The 6337-nt window shown below is 47.2% G+C and overlaps 2 protein-coding genes across 4 annotated transcripts in view; one reads left to right on the top strand and one right to left on the bottom strand.

The window, feature by feature from the left end:
- LOC309525784 (uncharacterized protein) overlaps positions 1-6337 on the bottom strand; it is an 87465-nt gene that overhangs the window by 36421 nt on the left and 44707 nt on the right. The window lies entirely within an intron of this gene.
- The window catches only part of LOC309525817 (uncharacterized protein), a 43141-nt gene that overhangs the window by 29903 nt on the left and 6901 nt on the right, over positions 1-6337 (top strand). Inside the window, exons 2-4 of one of the 3 annotated variants that reach the window (XM_082211413.1) lie at positions 785-842; positions 2147-2286; positions 3389-3472. The gene's annotated coding sequence lies outside the window, so the exon portion shown is untranslated. Of the gene's footprint in view, positions 1-784; positions 843-1425; positions 2287-3388; positions 3473-6337 lie in introns of those variants that run through there. The other 2 variants (XM_082211414.1, XM_082211412.1) reach the window with 2 other exon arrangements.

Here is a 6337-nt window from a genome sequence, read left to right as displayed (position 1 = left end):
TTACATTTTATCTAATACATTGCAATCTCAATATCTACCCTTGGTCTTATTTCTCAACTTAGTCTCTCTCCAACGTCAATCGAATGCTGAATTTTGGACATTAACATGAAATCCCGCCATGGGATCCCACCAGATTCTGGACCTGGCAACGCGCGGCTAGGCTGCCGGGCTGGGAAAGGTGCATCCGGAGGGGCCAACTCCTAGGGGCCCCGGTCCCTTAGGGGGGAGAGGTGGGCGAGCTCAGTGGGCACAGCATGAGGCCCCTCCTTTCAGGGTTGCGGGTTCATGATCCACGTGGGGCAAAAGAGCCCTGCATTATTGACTGGTGGTTCGTTGAGTGGCAAACTGAAAGTGAAAACGGTGTGGTGGGAGTTCCTACAGTATTCTCTGGGCATGTGCAGAGTTTGCTGCTCTTCCTGTAAAGCAGAGGCAGGGAAGCAGTGGCCAAAGAACCGCCTTGCAGGCCTGGTCTAACCACAGAAAAGGGGCTGAGATGCAGGATCCCAGAGGAACTCAGCAGGGAAGAACTGCCCCCCCCCATAGAGAAGAACAGCCCCCCCCCTTCTATCATAGAGAGGAGAGAGATAGAGAGGCCTCCCATGCAACCCCTGGGAAAATCCTCAGCGCAGGTTCCCATCCGAGACGCGGCAGGGGCTGCTCTGCCCCATAGCTCTATGGGCCGGACTTTTCCTGGCGGGCGGGGAAAAGGAGCATGGGGGGGGGCTTGAGAAAGGGGGGGGGCGTCGCTGGACCAACTCCTCCCGCCCTGCTCTTTCTGTTGCAGGAAAAGACATCGGAAGAGCGAGCAAGGGAGGCGGAGGGGCAGAAGAGAGGACAAAGGGGTAAAGGTGCAGGGATGGGCAAGGGGAGCGGGGAGGGGGGAGGAAAGGACAAAGACCCCCCCATATCTCCCCACCCTCCCCAAAAGCGCCTTTACTGGGGCCCATCAGGAGGGTCCGGATCCATGCAATCCCGCTGCGAAGTGGGGACCCCAGACCTGCAGGACTTGCGTGGCTCGGTCTCCTTTGGAGCCCCTCCCCAACAAGAGATCACCCCCCCCCATAACAACACTATGGGGCATGCACAAGGGCGGGGGGGGTGCAGGGGTCCTTTCTACAGAGGAAGCCCCTGCCGGGCTTCCGTGGCGCCTTCTCCTTGGAAGCCCCCTCGCCACGCGCATTGGGGGGCGAGGGGGGAGCGGAGCCAAGGGGGGTTTCCGGGCGCAGGGGCGTCTCAGGGACGGAGGGAGGAGGGCAGAGGAAGTTGGGGGGCTGGGGGATCCATGGAAGCATCCTTGGCGGGGGAGGGGGGAACCCTGTGGGGGGGGAGGGAGAGGGAGAGACCCGGGGCCTTTTGGAAGAGATGTCTCCATCTTGGGCGCTGGGGGGGGATCTCCAGAGGGGCTGCCTTGGCTTTTTCCTTCCCGGCAAGAAATCTTGGGACAGAGAGGCATCCTTGAAAAAAAGGGGGGGTCCCATTTCCCCACCCAGTTCTTTCCAGGACGCTTCTTTCTCCCAAGTCCAGCCACTGGAGAGAAAAGGCAGCAAGATCCTGGGAGAAACCCCCTCCCTTAAGTTACCAAAAACTTCCCCCCTCGCTCAGGCTTCGAGTTTATTGCAGGAGGGGGGGGTGCCGTGTGGGTGGTCCTGGCCCACCTCTGTGCTGGCAGGAGGTCCAGATTTCAAGAGGGCAGACCTGGTGGGCAGAGCAACCCCCTGGCCAGGTCAGCTGCCTGAGAGCTCCAGGGAGGGCAGAAGAGAAAAGTCAGGAGCGCCATTTCGGAAGGGACCTTCCTTCCTTCTTCCCTTTCTCCTCCTTTGTCTCCTGTCTCCTCTTTCCTCTCTTCTCCTCCTGCGGCCTTTTCACTCTCTGAGGAGGGGGAGACCATCAGATTCAGAGAAACAAGGGTTGTCCTGGGGGTTGGGACTCCCCCACCCAAATGTCCAGAATCCTCCTGTCTCTCCTTCCCCTCCTTCTCCCTTCTCTTCCTCTTCCTCCCTTACCTGGGTTTTCTTCTCTTCTTTACCTGGACTACCTTACAGGGACCTTTAGGAAGTTCTCCAGAGTAACTGTGGGACCACTGAGTTCCTTTATCCTAAGAAGTTGCCTTCCTTTTTATTCCTGCTCTGTTGTTCTTGCTATACAGTTACCTGCTTAAACACAAATTGAGCTAGCAAGAGGGTTGGCTTACCCATCTCGAAAGTTTGACTTCCTTCCAGGGGAGAGGGGAATGTTGACACCCCACAAAGGACCCCCAACTTCAATGCAGAGAAGGAACCTATCAAGGTCAGTACCAATGTTCACTTTCCACTGCACGACTGATCATTGATGCTGTTGAACACCAGTCCAAAAATATGGGCGGAGGGAGCTGTAGAAATGCTTTCGGGGTTTATTGATATATTGAAAGCATCTTTATTACTTCTTATTTTTGGAGGAGTGAGTTACAAGCTGCAATACAATGTATCAGCATCAAAAGATACGGGTGTATGCACTTTCTCAGTCTGGTGGGCTTCAAGGGTAAAGGACCCAAGATCATGATAGACAATTCCCATTGCTGCAGGGTTTACATGTAGGTACATGAATAACAATAATAATAATAATTCATGAAATGCCTCCCATCTGACTGGATTGCAGGACAAGGATTGCCAGTGCAGTGGTGCCTTGGTTTACAACCATAATCCGTTCCGGAGCTCCGTTTGTAAACCAAAACAGGTTGTAAAACAAGGTGCACTTTCGCCAACAGGGCCTCAAAAATTTTTTTGTTCTTAATCCCCCCCCCAAAAAAGGTTGTAATCCAAAATAAGTTTTCAAACCGGGACACGCACTTCGGGGTTTGACGTGTTTGTAATCCGAAACATATGCAAATCAGACTGTTTGCAAACCAAGGTACCGCTTGTTTTACAAGTAAGGTGTGTCAAATTCTAGATACAGGTAGGTAGCCGTGTTGGGCTGCCCTACTTGAAACAAAATTTAAAAAATTCTTCCAGTAGCACCTTAGAGACCAACTAAGTTCGTTCTTGGTATGAGCTTTCATGCACATGCACACTGTGTAACTGAAGAAGTGTGCATGCACACAAAAGCTCAGACCAAGAACAAACTTTGTTGGTTTCTAAGGTGCTACTGGAAGGAATTTTTTTATTGTTTGTCAACTTGTCAATCCTACAAACTGTGAAACATAGTAAATTGGTTGGATTATAGTTTATAGGAATCCTGGAATTTTGAGCTTTCTTGTCTACATCATCGGACTGCTGCCCACAAAAACCAAAGCCCATTAGCCTTTAATGGGCCACTAGATACTTTGTTAGCTCTGCTTCTAAAGATGAATATTTTTGAATACTTTTAACAAGCACATAGGACATCAATAACACTTCTGTTTTATTTATTCTAGTTAGGAGAGACACTGATACACCAGTCTGACCTCATCTCCGTTGAAGCAGAAAAACACGGAGACGAGTCCTGGAGAAATTGAGAGGTCTGTACTTTTCTGTGAGACCGTATCTTTTTGTGTCTGATTTCAGTGTGTGGGAACATAGAAAGAGCCCTTCCAGATCTGTAGGATATTAAGGAATTGTGGTATTCTGCTCATAATTCACTGACTGCTTGGGTCCAGTATCATTTCTCCAAACTGGCCTCTCCACAGAGTTCACACAAAAAGCAGAGTGTAGGAAAGCAAAGCACGAAGAAGAGCTATAAATCCACATGACATTCCAGACTTCAAGTGGAATGGCTTAGTCCTGGCCAGTCACATCTCAATGGTTGCAAATAAGCACAGAGTCCATAAACATGTACCAGAGCCCTTGTGAAGGCAATCCTTAGAGAGAATCTTTCACTCTCAGTCCCGAAACAGTCAGAATCCAGATGGAAAGTGCGAGTGAGCAAGCCACAGTCCACAGAATCTCCTCTGAAATTCAGTTCCACACCTTCCCATTTCCAGGAAAACTGTGCAGGTCAAATGACTTCATTTCTTTGACCTTGCAGGTGGTGGGCAACTCCCCAAAACTCTCCGCATGCAGATAATGAACAAAGATAGCGGTCTTTTGAGATCAACTGGCCCAGTTTTTACACTAATTCCCAACACAGGAGGCCCCTCTTTTCCAGCATCCTGTTCTCAGAGTGGCCAGCTGTGATGACTTGTGAATGCTCTTCGCAAGAAATGCCTCTGCTCACTCCTAAATAATAATAATAATAATAATAATAATAATAATAATAATATAATTTATTATTTATGCCCCGCCCATCTGGCAGGGTTTCCCCAGCCACTCTGGGCGGCTTCCAAAAGAATATTAAAATACTGTGATACATCAAACATTAAAAGCTTCCCTAAACAGATACATATATACAGTCTTTATTTTACATATGTAGAAGCAGCACGTTACAATCAGGTATCCGAATCCTCCGGCTCAGATTCTGGGAGTGACTTATGCCCGCCCCTCTCCAACAGAAAAGGCGGGGAAGTTTCCCGTGATGCTTCTGTTCACTCCTCCTTTCTTTGGCAGACGGAATAGGCATTGTTTCACTGTCTGTGCCAGAACTTCCGGTATGGTGTTGAGGCTCTGGTTCAACATCTGTGAGCCGTTCCACCTCCTGGCTTTCCCTTCTTTCCTCAATCTCCACTTCCTGCCCCTCTTCCTCTGCCTGTCTCTGCTCCTCCCCTTCATTCTCTGGCAATACCATGACACCAGCCAAGGAGAAACTCACCAGCAGGGCCTGAGGGCAAAAGCTCCCTTCCCAGCCGTGATTCCCATCTCCTGGGATTCAGATGAATAATACCTCTGAAGGTGGAAGGAGAAGAATGCTGGTTGTTGGGAACTAACTGACTGAAATAATTTCAGTTATAGAAAATAAAGTGAGAACAGATAAAAGAGAGAGAAGAGAAAAAAGTTCAAATAATACCATAATATTAAATATTCTCATACAGTACATATGTTTATTAGATATCTACTATATTCTCTATGAACTTATTCCACATGTCATTCTGTTTATCCGAACAAAGTCTACGTCTATAAGCAATCCATTCAAGCGTTGTGTTGTCATATCATCAATCGATCTGAAGGCAGCTCTGTTTAGGGAATTTTTCGATGTTTGATGCTTTTATTATTATAATTATTAATGATCCAGGAGACAGGTGGTTGGTTTCACTCGTCCAAGCAGCCTGTCCACATCCTCGGAGGTAACAGATTGGAATTGATCCCACTCAACTTGGCTAGACAGGACTCTAGCACTCTCCTGCCCCGGTCCTGCTCCCACGGTGGAGTCTACTTCTTCCCGAATCTGAGCGATTTTATCTGCAAAAAACTTTGCAAAATCATTGCAGGAGATCACGTGGCCCGTACTGGGCCCAGATGTCGCAGGTGGTTCCACTAAATTGTGAACCACCTGAAAAAGTCTCCTGCTGCTGTTTTCTGCAGATGCAATAGAGGCGGTGAAGAAATTCTTCTTCGCCGTCGCTATTGCCACTTGGTAGGCTCGACGTTGAGCTCTAACCTGTGTCCGGTCAGATTCGGAATGAGTTATCCGCCACCGGCGCTCTATTTTTTTTATATATAAAAAATTTTTTTATTGGTTTTACAAAAGTTTTTTATAACAAACAAACATATAAAAAGACAAACAAACAAGCATAATTTCATAATATCTTTTCATAAACCTCTTTTCTGGGACTCCCCCATACCTCCCCTTTCTGCATCCCCATGTCCATAGTTTTATAACAACTTATAGATGTTTTTTCCGACCTAATTCATCTTAATCCTTTCTTTAATCTAATCTTATATCACTGTAACCCTTTCTTTCTGAAAACCTCGACATTCTAGCACTCATCAAGTTTGTAGTAGTCCTTGAGATAAATTTTAAATTTCTTCCATTCTTCTTCCGCAGTCTCCTTTCCCTGATCACGAATTCTGCTAGTCATCTCGGCCAATGTCATATAGTCAATCACTTTCATCTGCCACTCTTCCAAGGTGGGTAGGTCTTGTGTCTTCCAATACTTTGCGATCAGTATTCTTGCTGCTGTTGTTGCATACATAAAAAAAGTTCTATCCTTCTTTGGCACCAGTTGGCCGACAATGCCCAAGAGAAAGGCCTCTGGTTTCTTAAGAAAAGTATATTTAAATACCTTTTTCATTTCATTATATATCATTTCCCAGAAAGCCTTAATCTTCGGGCATGTCCACCAAAGATGGTAAAAGGTACCTTCAGTTTCTTTGCATTTCCAACATTTGTTATCAGGCAAGTGGTAAATTTTTGCTAGCTTGACTGGGGTCATGTACCACCTATACATCATTTTCATAATATTTTCCTTTAAGGCATTACATGCCGTAAATTTAATACCGGTGTTCCACAA

The sequence above is a fragment of the Podarcis vaucheri genome, assembly GCF_965113315.1.
Source record: "Podarcis vaucheri genome assembly, chromosome: 2".
NCBI lineage: Eukaryota > Metazoa > Chordata > Lepidosauria > Squamata > Lacertidae > Podarcis > Podarcis vaucheri.
This window is presented reverse-complemented; position numbering and strand designations above follow the sequence as displayed.